The sequence below is a fragment of the Letharia columbiana genome (genome assembly GCF_014066305.1).
Source record: "Letharia columbiana isolate WasteWater2 chromosome Unknown Sc0000015_s1, whole genome shotgun sequence".
Classification (NCBI taxonomy): Eukaryota; Fungi; Ascomycota; class Lecanoromycetes; order Lecanorales; family Parmeliaceae; genus Letharia; species Letharia columbiana.
The window spans coordinates 69,400-91,591 of NW_023501055.1; positions in this window are offsets into that span (position 1 = coordinate 69,400).

Below are 22,192 nucleotides of genomic sequence, written 5' to 3' on the forward strand. Positions count from 1 at the left end.
AAAGACTATTAATAAGATAATTATTTTTATAGCACTTAGCTTTAATCTAAGAAGTATTAATAAGAAATAATAAAATATCCTCTATTAGATTATTATTTAATTTTTATAAAAATATTATTTATTATATAGTTTTAGCGATTTAGTTATATACTAATTCTTAGATATCGCCCGAAGTTATTATCGAATTCTAATTCGAAAGTAAATTCTTATAAATCGAGTTTTATATCTCTATAAGAGATATTAAATTAAGAAGTATAATATATAAATATTTAAGAATCTTTAAAGCGAGTTTCTCGATTAAATAAAGATTTGTAAAAGCTCTATCTACTTAATATCCAATTTTCTTATAATAATAAGTTAGGTTAAGCGAAGGATAGTAGAGATAATTAAGAAGTCGAATAATATCACGAAGAATTAGAATATAGATATAAGCGATATTAGCGATTAAGATAAGTTAATAAGCCTAAACCTACTATTTAAATAGTTTTTTCTAATTTTTTATTATTTATACTCTTTTATCTCTAATTTTATTAATTTAGCGTTAATTTAATAAAGTTATTTAATATAGTCTTTCTCTATAAAGACCTTCGCGCGGTACTCTATATATACTCGAGCGAGAGCGATTTACGGGTTTAAGTTCTTATAGATTTCCAGATAAGATACCTTCGTTAAGGCGACTATCTCAGCTAAATAGCCGAATAAAATAAACAACTTTCAAATCAATTAATTAACTTACTATATATTCTCTATTCTATATTATATACTAATAGAGATATATATAAGAATAATATAATAATATTTAATAATATATCTTTTAAAATTATATCTTAATAATATATTTCATTTAATATCGTATTAATATACTATTTAGCTAGAGATATTATTATATAAGATATAGTACTAATAGGCTTCGAAAGCGACTTAAGAAGCTTAATAGATTTCGAATAGATTTCGGACAGGTGTACTCGGCTAACCTTTCTTATACGAATCGTTCACTTTTCGTCTTATATATAGGTGGACTCTCTAAGATAAGATAAAATACTTAGTTATTAACTATAGAGTTATTATAAAGAAAAGAGTAATTAAATAAAAATACGCTAAGATGTATTACGTAATTATATTATATAATTACTAAGACGCTAAGAGTTACGTAATTCGAATTTTAATATTTATAAGCTATATAATAATAAAGCTATTAAATTTAATAAAATTATTTATATCGCGATAAATAAAAAAATCTATCTACTATTATTTAAAGATAATAATATTATTATATATACTATTTATAATAATAATAATAAAAATAAAAATAAGTAATTCGCTAAATATTATAAAATTAATAATTTAAAAGCTAATTATAAAATTTATCTTTTATATAAAGCCGTTAAATATAAATTTAGATATTCTCTTATTAAATATTAAATTAAATTTTTTTATTTAAAATTTAAAAAGTTTATATTAAATAAGAAAAAGAAGAAGAAGATTTAAATTATTATAATTAATTTTAATAATATAAAGAAAAATCTTAATATTAAGCGTAAGCGTATTAAATTTTTTTTTTTAATATTTCTATTTTAAGAAAAAATAAATATTTTAATATTAATTATATCTTTTTAAAAGAATTAAATTAAATTATATATTATATAAATCTTAATTTTAATAATTTTAATATTCTTAATATAATTAATAATAATAAAATTATTAATTTAATAATTAATAATTTTAATTTAAAATATAACTTAATAACTATTAACTTCGTTAATTTATATTCTTATATAATAATAAACTTTAATTACTCTTATTATTTCTTTATTAATTATTTAATATTTATTATTTATAAAAAAATCTACTTTTACTCTATTCGCGATATTAAAAATAATTAAATTTAATTTTTTAATTATAATATTATTAATTTAAATTATTTTATTTAAGATAAATATATAAATATTAATTTCTTTAATATCTTATATATACTTAATATAAATATTAATTTTCTTTTTATTAATAAATTTTTAAATTCTAATATTATAATTATTTTCTATAAAATTAATTACGCTTTAATTAAAAATAATTTAAAATTTATAAATATTTATAATCGAGATTTATTCTTTTTTAACCTCTAAAATAATTTAAATAATATTTTAATAATATATAATATTTCTTTAAATCTAATTTATTAACTTTAATATATTTATATAAATTATTTAAATTAATAAAATCTAAATAAACTTTTTATTATAGCGATAGATATAAATTTTATTAAAAATATTATAAATAAATATATTTATAAGTATTATATTATAAAGCGCTAGAAAATTATTTTTTATATTAATTTTATTATATCTAATATATAATTAAATAAATTTATTTATAACGATTTTATAAAATCTCTATTCTCTACTAATTTTAATAATTATAAATACTTTATAATATTTAAAAATAATTTTACTTTTTATTTTAAAGTTTATTATATTTATTATAAAAGTAAGATCTTCGCTATATTTTTATAATTTAAAATTTATCTTAAATTATATAATTATAAAATTTCTTATATTCGCTTTAATAATAAGAGTAAATATATATTTATAATCTTTTTTAATTATTTCCCTCTATTAAATATTAAATAAAAATTTATTATTTTTAATAACTTTTAGATAAATAATATAACTAAGCGTTTTAGATAAATTCTATTATATAAAATATATTTTATTCTATTAAGTTTTAATTTTAATAAATTCTTTTAATTTAAAATTATTATTATCGCTAATTATTTAATAATATAATTATTTAATATTAAAATTATTATAATTTCTTTTAAAACCTTCTATTAATAAAAATCTATTCTTTTTTATTTATATATAATTAATTTTATTATTTATATAATAAAATAAATTTAAAAAAAGTTTATAAATTAAAGTAAAAAATATATATTATTAAGATATAAAGGAAAATATATCTTTTAATTATATAATCTTATTAAAAAGATAATTATTTATATTAATAGCGTATATTTTATAAAAAAAATAATCTTTAATTATAAATCTAAAAGAAGAAATTAAGATTTATAAGCTTTTAAATAAATAATAATATTTAATATATTTATAGTTTATTATAAAAATTTATTTATTAATTAAATTTTAAAAAAAATTTATAGCGTAGATAACTCGTTTTTGAAATCTATCGTCTCTACTATCTAGTTATAATAGGTATTTTCTCGACTAATTAATAGACGAACTATTCTAGAAGAATATATATTTCTATAGTTAGAGAGTTAAATATACTATTTTTAAAAATTTTCTATTAAGCTAAAAAACTCGTTTTATATAACTACTTTATTTTATTTAACTATTTAATTTATAAAACTCTATATTCGATTAATAGTTAATCAACTTTTTAAATAATATTTAAAAACTCTATTAAAGATCTATTAAAGATCTATTAAAGATCTATTAAAGATTTATTAAAGATCTTTTAGTTCTATTCTTTATAGATATCGAATTATTTAAACTAAGTACTACTTTTATTTCATATAATAAACTAAATCTAGTCGATACTAATTTATATATATATTTTATATATTAATAATTACTATTATTTATAAAATATATTATATAGATAAAAATAGTTATCTCCTCTTTCGTATTCTCTCTAATCTTATTTATTTTATTTTTTATATATTTTATAATATTTATCTAATCTCTAACTATTATAAATTAATTAGTAATTTTTTATTAATAAAATATTTATAGAGCGATATATTAGAGTTAAAAAGCGATATATATCTAATAATATTTATATACTTCTTATATTTATTAGATTAAGTAATTAGCGATATTAAAGCATATATAATAAAAGCGTAGATAAATTATATACCTTAACTATACTATATTATCTTCGCTAGATAGAATTTTATCTATAATTTAATCGCGTTATAATTAATATATCTCTTTTATTTATAATATTAATTTATTATATATTAGAAGACTCTTTAAGCTTTAAATAAAGGCGCGTTAAGAATAAAAGAATAAAAAGAAATATATAATAGAAATATAATATTATTAAATAGATAATATATTAAAAAGAGAGTTAATCTAGAGAATATTTTTTTCTTATTTATTAATTTAATTCTCATTAATAATATAAAAGAATATATCTACTTTTAAGTAAATAGAAAAGAGAAGAAAAGCTAATCTATTTATAATATAAGATTAATTATTTAAATTATTATATTATATAAATATTTTTAATATATTTATAAATTAGATTTATAAGTTATTTAATATTATATAAATATTTCTAATATATCTATAAATTAAATTTATAAGTTATCTAATTTATAAAATTATAAAAATTATTTATATTCTTTTATATCTCTTATTATAATTAATTTATTACTATTATATAATCTAAAATAAAAGATATTTATATATAAATCTATTAATATATTAATATTTATTATTATAAATATAAATTATAATAGCTAATATCTCTAATTATTATTAATTTAAAAGAAATATTAATTTAGATATAATAATAAACGATATAAAAGTTAAAAGTATAAGAATGCTATATAGCTATTAATAAAATATAAAAATATTACTATATAAAAGAGCGTTATTAGCGAATATAAAGAGAGTATAAGAGAGTAAAGATAAAAGAGATATCTTAAAAATAATTTAAAAATAACTTATTATATATTAGAGATACCTTATAACTACTTATTATATTTATTTATATAATTAGATTATAAATTAATTATATCTAATTACTATTATTATAATATAAAAGAATTTAAAAAAAAGATAACTTATCCCTCTAATATCTTCTATTTTAATTTATATTAAAATTATTATATAATTATAATATTTTATAATCTATTACCTTCTAATTAGATAATTTACTTATTCTTAACTCTATCTAATAATATATTATACTCTTTATAAATTTTTAAATAATATTCTTATATCTAAAGATAATTAAATTAAGAATATTTCTATTAAAATATTAATATTCTATTTTAAAAAAGCTCTCTTTAAAATAGATTATATAAATTAATAATTTCTACGCTCTAACTATCTTAAATAAGCTCTTCGCTATTATTTTTTAAATAATTATTAAAAATAAAATTAATAATAAAATAGAGATTAATAAATAAACTTTATAGATAAAATAAAAAGTTAATAATCTAATACTATAACTCTATAAAGATAATCGCTATATTTTAAAAATATTTATATATATATATATCTAGAGAGATAATAAGTCTAATTTATTAATTATATAAAGACGTTAATACTATAATAGCTAGCTTTTTAAAAAAAAGAAATTAAAAAATTATATTATACTCTTTATATATCTAATAAAAAAATTATTTAAAGTTAATTCTATCTTTATAAATCTAATATTTTAAATCTATTTCTTTATTAGATTAGTTAATTTATAGTAGATAAAATATAAATATAAAATAAAAATATAGAAATTTAATAAAGGGTTTATTTATTTATATTATTTAATTTATAATATATCTAATAATAGTATTTAATAACTTTTATCTTCTTATTACCTCTATCTTTAAGATATTTTATTTAAAATAAAATATTATCTATATTAATAGCTAATTAAAATATCGAAGAATAAAATATTTAATTTATATATTAGTCTAAAAGTAGATTTATTAATTTATATAAATTAAATATTATAATTATAATTTAATAAAAAAATCTAATCGCCTCTTTTTAAGTCCCCTTTAATTTTATTATTATACTTTTTATAATTTATATATAAAATATAATACTTTTTTATATCAATATTTAAAAACTTAATAATTTATATTATCTTTAATAATTTCTAATAAAAAATTTAAAAATAGAATTAAGCTTTAATTTTTTAAAGTTTTATATTATAATTACTCTAATAAATAATCTAATATATTTTTAAAAAGTTTATATAAGAAGATATTATTAATTTAAACTAAGTCGAAGTTTCGAATAGTAATAAAATCTCTAATATTAAATATAATTCGATACTTAGATACTCTATTATAATCTATTAATAATTATTTATTCTAAATAGCGATTCTTATAGCTATTATTAAATTTATATATATAAATAAATAATAAAAATATAAAAGCTATTAAAGAGAGGAAAGTTAGATATCTTATTAATTTATAAAGCTAAACTTTTAATATTATTATAACTTAATATATTTAAACAAAATAATATTAAGCTCTTTATAATTTATCTTATAGATATATTATAATAATATTAAGAATAAATTATTAAGAGTAAACTAATTAGACTATAAAGATTATTTTAAATTCTTTATAATATATTTATAATCTAGATATTTTAATACTAGCGATTTTTTATAAATTATATTTTTAATAATTACTATTTAAGATTAATATAAATTATTCTTTTTAATATCTAGCTTAAAATAGAGTAATAAATTAATTAAAAGAGTAAGATACTTTAAATATATTTTTATTATTTTTATAATTAATTTAGACTTAATAGATATATATAAATCGATAAAAATAAAGTATAAAGTTTAATATAAGCTCTTTTTACTAAATAAAATCTTTTTATATCTTAAAAATTAATTTAAATTATTATTTTTTTAAAAAATCTTTTTTATTAAATTAGCGTAAAGGCGTTAAATAAAGTAAACTCTATATATATATTTATCTTTATCTTTATCGCTAAGAATAATATAATTATTAAAAATAATATATTTTATAATTATATACTCGTAATATAGAGTAATATATATATTTAAATATATTATAATATTATAAAATATTATTACTTATTTTATAATATATCACTCTTAATCTTAAAAGTCTTTATTAAATATTTATATTCTAAATAATTTAAATATTATAACTTATTATTCTTAAATATACTTTTTACTTTAAAATTATTATCTAAAAAATTAATTAATATTATTTATTTAAATAAGATATAATAGTTATTATATTTAAAGTTTATAAAATAAATAAAAGTAATATATTAATAGAGTTTGTAAAATATCTTTTTTAATTATAATAATAATAATAATAATCTATATTATTATATTTAATTTATATTCTATATTAAAATTATAGTATTATTTTTAATTATAATAATATAATATATAATAATTAAATTAATATTATTAAAATTTAATATTAAAGATATTATTATTTTTATAATTTTTAAATATATAAAATTAATTTATTTAAATTATAGCTAGATTTATAAAAATAGAGATATAATAATTAAGATTTTATTATATTTTTATATTTAATAATTAATAAAATAATATTTAAATAATTATAATTAATTTTAATTAGATAAAAAGAGAAAGTATTAAAATTTAATATAATAGATATTAATATTAATATTAATAAGTATAATAATAAATAATATATATTACACTTATTTAATAATTTTAATATATTTTAAATATATTATATTTTTAAATTAATTATATATAATATTTAAAAATAATATAATAATAATTAGCGAAGTCTATTTAGCTCTTATCTCTATATTTTAAAAAAATTTAATATTATTTATAAATATATTATTTTTAATTTATTTATATAAAATCTAATAATAATAATAAGTATTAAATATAATATTAAAAGTTAAATTCGCTTTTTATTTCTTTATAATTAAATATTTTAAATATTTTTTATTAATAATTAAAGATATAAAGTTAGAATTCTTTTACTACTATTTTATATCTTCTATAAAAATTATAATATAAATATATATAAATATATTTACGCTATTAAGATTAATTTTAATATTATAATTTAAAACTATTAATTTAAATTCTAGAATCTTAATTATATTTTTAAAGTTATTAATATATAAATTAAATATTAAAAGTAATATATTAACTCTTTATTTTCTCTCTTATTAATTTAAATTAATAATTATAATATAAACTTTTATTAAATATAAATATATATTTTAATATAAATTAAATATATTAATAAAGATAAAAAGAGAAATTAAAAGATATAAAGATATAATAAAGCTAGCTAGATACGTATATTTATATATATTTAACTTTATTACTTTATAAATAAATATAAAGAGCTATAATAAATAAATACTTTTATTATTAAATTTAAAGATTTAATATATTATAAATTTTAATTAATATATCGATATATTTCTATTTAATTTAATATTTAATCTCTTATAGCGATAATTAAAATATATATTAATATCTCTAATATAGACTTATTTCTAATTTAAATAAAGAGTTTTTTATTTTAAAAGAAATAGTTTTTTAGTTATTAAATATATTAATATTAAAAAATCTAATTTTTTTAATTTAAAAGCGCTTATAATATAAAGCGAATTTATAAGAATTCTAATTTAATTAATTATTTTTTTAATAATTATTTTATCTCTATTAATTATAGCGATATAAGCTATATAATATTTATAATTATTTTAATAAAAATAATTTTTTTTTTTATAATAATAATAGATAATATTAAAAAGAAAGATTTAAATTTAATTAAGATAGAATATATATTCTCTTAAATAAAACTTAATAAAAGAAGTTTATATTAAAAAATAATAAAGTTTAAAAAATTAATTAATAAAATATACTATCTTTATATAAATCTTAATATAAAATTTAATTAATAAAAGTATAATTTTAAATAGCTTAATAAAATTAAAGAAATATATTATATTTTTTATAATTTAAACTTTCTTTTATTTAATTTATATTAAAAATTATTTTTATATTATATTTATCTTTTAATATTATAATTATATTAATAATAACTATATATTAATATATTTTTTAAAAATTATAATAAAGTAAAAAAGATTTTTAAATATCTATAAATTTTTAAAAAGATTAAATATCTCTAATAAATTTTAATAGTTTTATTAAATAATATTAAATATTTTATATTATAAATTTAATATTATTAAAAATATCTTTATCTTTTAACTAGCTCGCTTATATAATACTTCTTTTAATAAATTTATTATTAAAAAATAATATAAAAATAATAATATATTTTTATTAGAAGATATAATAAACTTATTCTAAGCTAGCTTATCGAAATTATTTAAAAATTCTTATTAAAAAGATTTAAAAGATAAGAGAAGATTAGATAACGTATTAATAGAGATTTTTAAAAATAAAAAATTAAGATTATTAATTAAAGCTTTATAAATAAAATCTTTTACTTTTATATTCTTTATATATTTAAATAAATTATTAATAATAAAAATAGCGTTTTTAAAAATTAATAAAAGCGTATATATTAATATTAAAAAATTTATATTAAAATTATTATTAATAATAGTTTTAAATAATATAAATATTTTATCTTATAATATAATTTCTATAGACTTTATAGATTTTATAAATTTATTAAACTTAATAAACTTATTAAATCTATTAAATATATTATTATTATATTTCTATTTTTTACTTTTATTCTTTTATTTAAAATTATTTAATTATTATCACTTAATAGCGTTAAATTTAAATCTTAAAATAAAATAATATAATTAAAATTATAGATTCTTATTTAATATTATAAATTAAATTTATATCTTTTAAAAACTTATATTTATATATATAATAATAATAAATTTTTAAAATAAAAAATTATAATTATAAAAGCGAAGTTTAAATAAATAATATTATTAAAATTATTAGAAAAGCTATATAGAATATTAAAAAGATTTAAGATAGTAAAGAAGATTAAGAAAGATAAAGCGAGATAGAAGATTTCGAAGATATTTTAAAAAATATTAAAAAAAGCTTATAAATAGCTAGATTATAAATTAGAATATTAAATAAATATTATAAATAAATATTATTATAATATTATTAGTTTATATCTAATATTATTATAATATTAAGAAAATAGAAAAATATAACTTTATATCTTAATCTTTAAAATCTAAAAATATTTATATTTTATTTTATAATTATAGAAATTTATAATATCTAATTATTTTTATAACTATCTTATTTATTATTAATCTTTTATAATTATATTCTATATATCTAATATCTCTTCTAATAATAAATCTAAAATAATAAATAATAAGAATAATTAAATTCTTATAATTCTATTTAGAAGATAAGTTTTTAAAGTTTATATATAATAATTATATATAAATTATTAATATAAATACTTCTCTACTCTTCGAATATATTAAATTTTATTTTTTTTAAATATATATTAAATAATAAAAGATAGTATTTTTAATAAAGAGATAATAAAATATTAGAGAGTTAATAAAATATAATTAATAATTTATATAAAAGCGTTAGATAGCGCTAGAATAAAAGAATAATTTAAATATTATATAATAATAATATTAATAATATAATTATAATAGATAAAAAGATATTAATATTATTAGATATAAGAAAAAAGCTAATTATATATTTATATTTGAATTTATTACATTAAAAGTAAATAGAGAATATTTAAATTTCTTCGTCTCTCTAATTTTTTAATTTATTATCTTTATTCTTTAGATAAAGCTTATATTATTTATTTATATATTTAAAATCTAATATATAAAATCTTTTATTATCTCTATCTTAATATATTTATAATTTTAAATATATTAATAAAAAATATAATAAAAAAGAATTCTTATTTAATCTTAATTTTAATTAAATTTTATCTTCTTTAAATTAATCTCTAATAAGAGATATTAAAAAAATATATCTAAGATTAATATAAAGAAATAAAAAATTTAAACTCTAGATTAGAAGAATAAATATTTAATTTCGTAAAAGAATTATTATATATTTTTATTACCTCGTTAATAGAAGATAGATTTTAAAAATAAGAATAATAATAATAGCTTTAAATATATACGCTTTCGAAATTTTATTATAAACTATTTAATTTAATTATATTATTAATAAAGATTAATTCTAAATATTTAGAATTATAATATATTATTAAATAAAGAAGAGAATAATAAATTTTATAAATTTAAGATAAAGATCGCTTTATTAAAAGATAGCTCTATTATTTAACTTTTAATATTTATCTCTAAATTTAAAAAAATAAATATTTTTAAAGATTCTTTTAAAAAAGTATTAAATAGAGTTAATAGTATCTTCGCTAATATATATATAATTTTTAATAAATTTAAAATTTATTATTAATTTATATATCTAATAAAATTTAAAATAGCTTTTTATACTTTTATTATTAGAATTATATAAAAAGATAAAATTATAAGATAGAGTTAAAAATAAAAGAAGAGTAATAATAAAATTAATTAAAATAAAAGTAATTAAAAGATTTATACTATTTAAAATATATAGATATAATTCTTAACTCTATATTTATTATAATATCTATATTAATAATTTATAAATTAAAATTTAAGATTATATTAAAAATAATAAAAGTTATACTCTTAAAAATATTTTTAAATATATATTACTTATTAAATTCTTTATTTTTAAATATTCTTTTAATATATTTAATTAAATTTTTAATTTTATAAATAAATATATTAATATTATAAAGTCTAATATAAAGTTAATACTTTATTTCTACTTTAAAAATAAATTCTTTTATTCTATTCTCTATTTCTTCGCTATATATTTATTTCTAATATATTTTAAAATATATAAATTAACTTTACTATAAGAGTTAAGCTCTATATAAATTAAATAATAAATTTATAAATCTTATATAATTTTAAATATAATTAAAATTTTTTTTTAGCGTAAATTCTTATTATAGCGAAGTCTAAAAAGTATTATATCGATATTAAAGATTTTATATATATTAAATTAAAGAAATATTATTTTAAATACGGATTTATTAGTTTAATTAAATCGAATAAAGATATTAATTATTTATTTCTAGAGACTTTATCTTTAAAATAAATATATTTATTTATATTATAAGCTTTATCTTAATTTAAAAAATATATAATCTTTATTTCTTTTATCTTCTATATAACTCTATCTACTTTCTTATTATAATTTTATAAAAATATTATATTTTATTATATTTTATTATTCTATTAAATTAGAAAAGTATTAGATTTTTAATAAAGATATAATATTACGATATTTATAATATATAATATTTACTTTATAAAATAGATATTTCTTAAAATATATATTTAGATATCTTTTAGATAAATTTAATTTTATAATATTTATTTAATAAAGTAAGTTTATAATATATATAGAATTAAGATATTAATTTAAAAAAGAGTTATTTTTAAAAAGTATTCTTATAAATTAAGTAATTCTCTTTTATTATCTAATATTATATTATAGAATTATATTTATTATAAGCTAATTAATATAGTAAGATATATAATTATTAAATTTTCTTAAAATAAGATTATTAAATATATTCTAATTATTATAAAATTATAAAGAGTATTTATTTAATATTATATTAATCGATATAATATATTTAAATAATAAGAATATTCTTTATAATAGTATTATATTTTATCTCGCTATTATTATTATAGAATTATATTTAATATCTATTAATCTTATCTATTAATCTTATCTATTATACTTATTTAAATCTTATCTTTAAGCTTTAATATTCTATATTTTTTTTTTAAAGATATATATATATTTATTTATTATATATTTTAACTCTATCTAAAAATACTATTTATATCTCTATCTACTCTATCTTTATAAAATAAATATTATAACTTTAAATAAAAGACTTACTCTTATAATTTCTTAATATTAATTTTAATTAAAATATTAGTTTAATAATATATTAATATATTATAATAGTTAGATAAGAGAGTAATATAATATTAATAGATTTTTAATAATTAATTATAATATAAGATAAGATAGATAAATAAAGTATATATAGTATTTACTTTTATCTCCGTCTTTATAATCTACTTATATAATCTTTTAAGTCTTACTATTATCTTATAATTTAGATTAAAAAAAATATATAAAGCTAGCTATAATCCTTATTTTTTCTTTTAATTAATTACTCTAAATTCGAAAATAAAATCTATTATTATAAACTATTACTCGCTTAACCTTAATTAACTTATTATATATTCTTTATTCTATATTATACGCTAATAGAGATATATATAAAAATAGTATAATAATATTTAATAATATATCTTTTAAAATTATATCTTAATAATATATTTTATTTAATATTATATTAATATACTATTTAGCTAAAGATATTATTATATAAAATATAATACCTATAAATTAAATTTATAGTCATTTTTTTAATTAGAGCCTAATAGGCTATCGAGTAAATAGATAAGCGATCTTTGATAAGCGAACTTTGATAAGTAATATTTGAATTCCTTACGCTTTGAAAAATATAAGATTAAATTTTAAAATTCTTAAAAATTCGGAAAGCACAAATAGCGTTTTAAAATTTTTAAAAAAAAATCTCAAAATTTTAATAGAAAATAAAAAAGTTATTATTATTATAAATAATGTATATCTATAATTTAATAAGAGAGGCGTAAAGGGGGAGATTTTGATAGTTATAAACGCTAATTTATTTACCCGCGATAACTTAGCTAGTCTAATTAAAGAGTATAATAACTCTAAATTAATAATTAACTACATATATAAATTTAAGATTTTCTAATTTAACTCTATCTTATTCTTTTATATATACTAATAATACTAGTAAACTTCGAAAGCGACTCGAGAAGTCTAATAGATTTCGAATAGATTTCGAATAGGTGTGCTCGGCTAACCTTCCTTATACGAATCATTCACTTTCCGCCTTATGTATAGGTAGGCTCTCTAAGATAAATTAGCGCCTTTATAAAGATTTATATAAAAATCTTTAATATAACGAATTTAATTAATTATATAAAAGTCTTTAATTTAAATATTTTTAATATAAGCTACTCGATTAAATATTATATTTATATTTATATTAATAATTTAATCTATACTATTTATATAAAAAATTAATTTAAATTTAAATTTAAATTTATTATTTATTATTATTAAAATTATATAAACTATCTACGAAGATTATAAATTAAATATTATTTAAAGAATATTATATAATTATTTAAATCTTATAATTTTAAATCTACGAAATCTATTTTTTAATTCTCTTTTAAAAATCTTTATAATATTTATTTTATTTATAAATTATATTAATAAATTAAATATTTTTAAATCTATTATTTATAAGTAGATTATATCTAATTAGCTATTTTAAATAAATTAAAAACTTTTTATAAAAAATAAATATAAATCTTTTATAAATAATAATATTTAATATCTTATTTAAGCGCTTTTTAAAGCTTATATTCTAAAAAATAAATAAATTTATATCTTAAAATAAGATCTTAATAGAGAAATTATTCGCTATAAGATATATTAGATTATTTAAAAATTCGAATAATAGAAAAATTATAATTATTATAATATTTTCGCGTTAATAATAAAGTTTATAAATTATAAAATAATCTTTATATTTATAATTATTCTAAATTAAGATTTAAAATAAATAAATATTAAAATTATCTTTTTATATAATAATATAAAAAAAGAGATTTATATATATTAATTTAATAATTTTAATAAAAATAATATTAAGATTTATAGTTTAAATAAAATACTTTATAATTTAAAATAATCTCTTTAAATTTAATATTAATATTTTTTAAAATATATAAAAAAGCTAGATTTTCTCTCTATTAAATTAAATAATAGTATATTTATAAATCTTAAAGAGAATATTATTATAGCGCTTTATATTAATAATATCTTAATTATTAATTTTAATAAAATTAAAATTTAATAAATTAAGAAGAAACTTAATATAAAGTTTTATATATTAAATTTAAAATTATATATTTATTATTTAAATATAACTATTAAAAGAAATTATTATAGCGATATTCTTCGTTTAAAATAAGAGATTTATATTACTTAATTCTTAAATTATTTTAATTATTAAAATCTTATTTTTATATTAATATCTTTTAAAATTAATTATAAATTAACTTTTATTAAAAAAAATTATATTAATCTAAAATTATAATAAAAAAATTATAAATTTATAATAAGATTTCTTATATATATTATACGTAATACTTATCTTAATATTATTTATATAATATTATTAATAAATCGCTATTTAATTAATTTAATTTTAATATATTAAAATATAAATCTTTAAATCTTTTAATATTTAAAAGATATAATATACTATAAATTTATATATAAAGACTTTTTTTAAAAATTTATTAATTATATTAATTTTAATTAAATTAATAATATAATTTAAAAATTTATATCTAATTATTTTTTTATAATAAAGAATAATATAATTAATTAATTATCTAAATATTAAATTATTATAATATTATTTATTTATAAAATAGAGTATATTAATTAAATATAAATTATTAAAAAAATAATTTAATTAAAAAATTTATTTAATTAATTTCTTCGCTTTAATAATATAGACTTTAAAATTATTATTATTTTTAATAATAATTAAAATATAATTACTTTTATAAAGAATACTTAGTTTTATACTTATATTAAGTATATTAATATTATCTATTATTTTATATAAAAAAAGATTAATAATAATATTATAAATATATAATATATTTCTATTAATACCTTACGGGAGCTACTATATATGGGAATTTACTATTAATAGAAAATTGATAAATCATTAGCGATAATTATACGATTTGTATAATAAGGACTACACACCGGATACATTTAGATTTTACGTTCTTTATAACGTATGTCGAATAGAGTTATATAAAACTTTCTATTTATAGTAGATTCAGCAAAATTTATTATTAATGGATAGTTAATGGATAGTCAATAGAATATAAAAGAGATATCGATTTATTATTATTTTAATAATACGCTATAAAGTAATACATTAATATATTACTAGTAGAGAATTAATGGCTAGCGGTAATATAGGAAATTTTTCGAAAATTTCTCTAAGTCCCACAGCCCTATAGGGCTATATATCTTACTTATATATTAAATTTCGAGAAAAATCCAAAAATCGAAAAATAAATCACGTGACGTTGATGAATAGGCTATTATAAGCGAAGCGAGATATCCGAATTAGTACAAACCTTAATATATAATAAGGGAATTACAAAATAATTGTCTATTTATTTCGAATATCGAATAATTTAATATTATCGAGATCCTGATATTAATGAAACATTGATTGAAAGTTGATTGAAAGTTGTAATAAATATCGAGTTGATAGTACAGTCACGTGACATACCTCAATCGTGTATTTCCTCTAAGGTAAATAGATAGTTAATAGATTTATTAAGACTCTTTATTTAAATAAATTTATTATTTTTTAAGACGCTTTTAAAATAAAAGCTATATCTATTAATTTCTTAAATAATTACTAATTTTATTATTATTTTAATATAGTCTTAGTTAATAGAGAAGCTATTCTATTATATCTATATCTAGATTTAAAAAAGTTATCTATTATCGCTTACTTTAGAAAAGCTATTTTATTAATTCTTATATTATAAATAATTAATCTAAATCGCTTATCGAGTTATTATATTAGATTTAATACTTTATAAATTTATTATTTTATATTAAAATAGCTATTTCTTTAACGCTATTATTATTATTATTATTAAAACTTTTAAAACTCTTTTAAAAATCTATATCTATTTATTATTAATATTTTAAATATTATATCTTTAAATTACTATTAGTATAACTACTATTATTAAGAATTAATTATTTAAAATAACTTTATATAAATCTTATAGTCGACGATATATAGCTAAAAGAATTTCTTTTAATTATTTTAATTACTCTTATAAATATTCTTTAATCTTAAATTAATTAATTTTTAATATATATTAAATAATTTAAAAATAAAATTTCTAAAAAATCGCTTTTTAATAAAAAGTAAAATTTAAATTATATTTAAATAGAAGCTATAGTTTAATATAGTCGTTTTTAAATTTCAACTTTTTACTTTATCTATCTTATTTTAAATATTATAAATTTTAAATTTTAAATTTTTTAATTTTATTTATATAAGAGAGAGGGGTATAGAAGATATAGAGAATATATTTTTACGCTAATTACTCGATATTAACTTATCTTAATTACTCGATATTAATTTTACTTTAATTACTTAATACTAATCTTACTTTAATTATTTAATTTAAATTTTACTTTAATTATTTAATATTAATCTTACTTTAATAATTTAATAAAAATTAATTAAGTTATTTTATTTTATCTATTTAATTTTAATATCGTTAATATTAAGCCCTTATTAAAGGCCTATCTTATTACTCAACTCACCCTTAAGATAAACTTTATATTTATTAGATTTCGCTTATAAGAGAATATATATAAAGAAGAGTATTAAAATTTAAATTATATAACTCTTAGCGTCTTAATAATTATATAATATAATTACGTAATACGCCTTAGCGTATTTATATTTAGTCGCTCTTTTCTTTATAGTAACTCTATAATTAATAACTAAGTATCTTATCTTATATTTTTATAAATAATACTTAATCGCTTTTTATTTAAGAAAGATAATTAATATAAAGTATAATTATAAAATATATAATTAAGAATTTCTCGCGATTATTATAATAATTAAGTATTAATACTACTATCTAAATAAAAGTTTCTATTCTATTAAGATCTTTATTAATTATAATAATTTAAAATACTTTATAAAGTAATCGATATTAAATAATAAATAAGCCCGCTAGATAATAAAATTTTCTTTATAAAAATTTTTAATTTCGTATAGATTAGATTAGATAAATTTTATTAATACGCCTTTAAGACGTCTTAATTATAAAGATAAAAATAAATTAATTAATAAGCTTTTTTTTACGTTATAATAGAAATTAGCTAAAATTACTAGTCGAAAAGATATAATATAATATAATATAATATAATATATTAATTTATTATATTATACTCTAATAAGATATAAGATATTAATATTTATATAATCTTATATCTAATATAGTATAAGATCTTAGCGATATATATTACGAAATTATATATCTATAATATCATATTATAGAATAACATATATATGAAATATCTCGACTAGAAATTCTATATTTAGAGCTATTACTATTATAACTATTACTATTATACTATTTAGTCTATCTATAGAGTTTTATTTCAAGTAATTAGTAGTTAAAGATCTAACTAAGTAGCGATTAAGTAATAATTAAATATCGATTAAATAGCGATTAAATAACGATTAAAGAATAATTAAATAGTTAAATAGTTATTAAATAGCGGTTAAATAGCTATAGAATAGCTAGTTTTATAATTATTACTTAAAAAAATTTAATTATAGATTAATTATTAAAAAATTTATATCGTTTCTTTTAAAATTATTAGCGATTAAATAATCTTAATAATATTTTTAATTATTCGCTTATTAAAGAATAAATAAAAGCGATTATTTAATAGACGAATAATCGCTTTTATTCTTATATAACTAATTATAATTACGTAGTCTATCGTAGTATTTTTATTATATATTAATATTATAATCTTTTATAATCTCTCTTATTATAGATAATTAATAATTTATTCGCTTTTATATATATATATAAATATATAATATTTTATCGAAGTCTTTAGTAATATAAATAAGTTTATTTATTAAGCTCTTATAAGTATATTATTTTTTATATATATTCTAAATAATATAATTTATCTAATTAATTTAATTTATTAAAAATATTAATTATATAAATAATATTATAATATAAAATTAATAATTTATATATATATTAATTTATCTATTATCTATATATTAAAAGATCTAATATTATATTTAATATTAAATTATTTTTAATATTTTCTAGATCGTTTTAATATAGTTTTATTATAATATATATAATAAGAAAAATATATTTCTTTTAATAATAAATATATATAAAATATTATAATAATTAATTTTTTCTAATATTAATCTATATATAATTATTAATACTATATATATATCGTCGATTAACTCTATAAAAGACTTCGTTAATCTATTTAAAAAGTATATATTATACTTTATTTACGAATTTATATAAATAATTTTATAATATTATTTTAAAGTAGTTATATTAAAGTTTAATATATTAAAATTATACTTATTTTTATAGATAGCTATAAAATATTAAATAAAGTTATATTATAAATTAAGTCTTATTAGATTAATTATCGCCTTAATATAAAAGAATCTATTAAATATAAACTCTCTAAGCGAGACCTATATAGAGTAATACTCGCTATCTTCTATAACGCTATAAACATCTACAAATCTGAAAAGTGAATTTCCGCACGATTTCCGCCGGGTCCGCACTATAAGCACGATTTAGTCTATTAAGTAGACTTTATCTATATCTAACTCTTTCCGCTAGTTCTACTAATTTAATAACTTTAAAAAATTTTAGTAACTTTAAAAATTTTACGTAATGCACTCTAATACACTCTATATATATATAGTATTAATATATATTATTATCAATATACACATTATTGTACGCTATATTAGAGTATTACCTACGCGACTAATTTTATTAAATCGTCTAATTTTGTAACCAAATTTGAGTTGGCGTTAATACTCGTCGTTATAGAATCTTGTCGTCGCAATATCGATTATTAGAACTTTTCTTTTTTCGTGCGTATTGCTATTAAATTGATAGAACTAATAAAAAAGATTGGGATAATTACTAAATCGACGGAATTTGGGCGGATTCTAATTAGATTTGCTAATTTGGCGGATTTTATGATTTCCGCGATAAACGCGCGATTAGCAATTTCAAATTTTGTAGAAACTTTTTAGATTTACAGATGAAAGCCTTTTATATTACTTTTATTTAAATTTTATTTATTAATTAAAAGAAAGCTCTATATTAATATTATATATTAATTATTAAATAATCTAAATACTTTTATTATATTTAGATAATTATAATTTTAAATATTTATTAAGTTTAATTATAATAATTATTATATTATATTCTTTATAAATAAATAATCTATTAAATTTAATAACGTTATAATATTTATTATATCTTTAAAGACTTTAAAAGCGATTATTAATAATTATAATTATAAGAAAAATAGTATAAATAATTTATACTTTAATTCTTCTATTAAAATATTTAAATTTATAATTATTATATACTCTCTAATATTATTTATAAGATAAAGATTTATATAAATATTCGAAAGTTTAAAAAGCTTCTCGAATTTATTACTACGAGATTTTCTTTATTTCTTATTCTTTCTCTTTTTCTTTTTCTTTCTCTTAATCTTAATTAATTTAAACTTCGATATATATTATAATATATCTATTTTCGAGTTATTATACGCTATATCCGAAAAAACTTTCTTTAAAGCGCTTTTATTTTTAAAATTATTCTTATTCTTATTAGAGTTATTAAAGTTTTTTATAGCGAGTATTATATATATAATTAACTTCTAATAGATTTTACGTATATTTAGAATTTATTAATATAATATAATTAATTTAATATATTTTTAATTATTAATAATAATATTAGATTAAATAATAAATTTAAACGTTTATATAATAGTTTAAAGTAATATTATTTTAAAGATTATAACTTTTTTTATAGTCTATAAAAATAGAAGATAAATTTATTTAATTATTACTTTATTATATAAAATTAATAGCGTTAATAGAGTAACTTTATCTATTTTTAAAAGTAATTATAATTAAATATAGAATATTAAGCTTTAAATACGCTTTTATTTAGAAAAGAAGTAAAACTTCTAAAATATCTTAAAATAAATAATAGATCTACGCTTAATAAAAATCGTAGTTATTAAAAATCTCTAGAGAATCTTTTTTAAATCTCTTTACTTCGAGTAAAAAGTATTATAAGCTTTAAATTAAATAAGATTTAAAAATAGCGTTAACTTCGCGATTAGAGAAGTATTAAATTATAAATCAATATTTTAAATAAACTTCTTAAATTCGATATTATTAAGATCTCTAGTAAATTCGCGTTATTAAATAATCTTTTAATAATATCTATTATTCTTTATAATATTAAAATTTAAATTTATTCTCTTATCTTTTAAGTAATAATAAGTATAATAATTTATAATAGCGATATATCTTATAAAGCTATTATTATTTATTTATTAAAATATATTTTTAAGAAAGATTAAAATAAAAGTCTAAAATATATTTATAACGCTATTAATTTTAAACTTTATTCTATAATCTAAATTCTATATAAATTTATAAAAGATTTTTATTATATTCTTAATATTAATATTATAAAATTTTAAGAATAGAGTAAATATATTTATAAGTTTTCTACGCTTCGCGTAGTCTAGATATATTAAAATAAAATAAAATACTTTAAATATATAATATATATTTTTATAAATATCGAAATTATTAATAAAGAGAAGATAAGAAAAATTAATAGAAGATTTTATAATAACGATTTTAAGATAATTATAATTAAAATATATTATCTTAAACTCGCTATAAATTAAATATAATTAATATAAAGATTATATAGTAGATAAATTAAAATTAAGAATTTTTTAAATAAAGCGATAATTATTTAAATAGATAATCTTTTCTTTATTTTTTTTAAAGTTATAATTATAATAAATATTAAGATATTAAATAATAAATTACGAAGTTTACTCTAATAAAATATTCTCTATAAAAAAAAGTTTATATTTATTATTTAAATTTAAATTAAAATTATTAAAAATAGATATTTTTTAATTTATAACTATCTATAATATTATAATAATATATTTTATTATATCTTATTAATAATCGCGATTAATAAATATTATATATTTAATATAATATAGAAATAAATAAATTTATATTAAATCTCTAGAAATAATAAATACTCTTTTCTAAGTATAATAAATTTTTCTTAATATTAATTAAATAGAAAATTTTTATATATATAATTATTAAAGCTTTATTAACTTATTTATATACTATACTATTTTAAAGAATATTTTTTTATATAAATATATCGCTAATAGTATAGTATATATAAGATTTAAGAGTTTATATTAATATTATTATATTTAATATTTAATATTTTATTATTATATATTCTTCTCTTATTATAATAGTAATAGTTATTTCTTAATTATAATTAT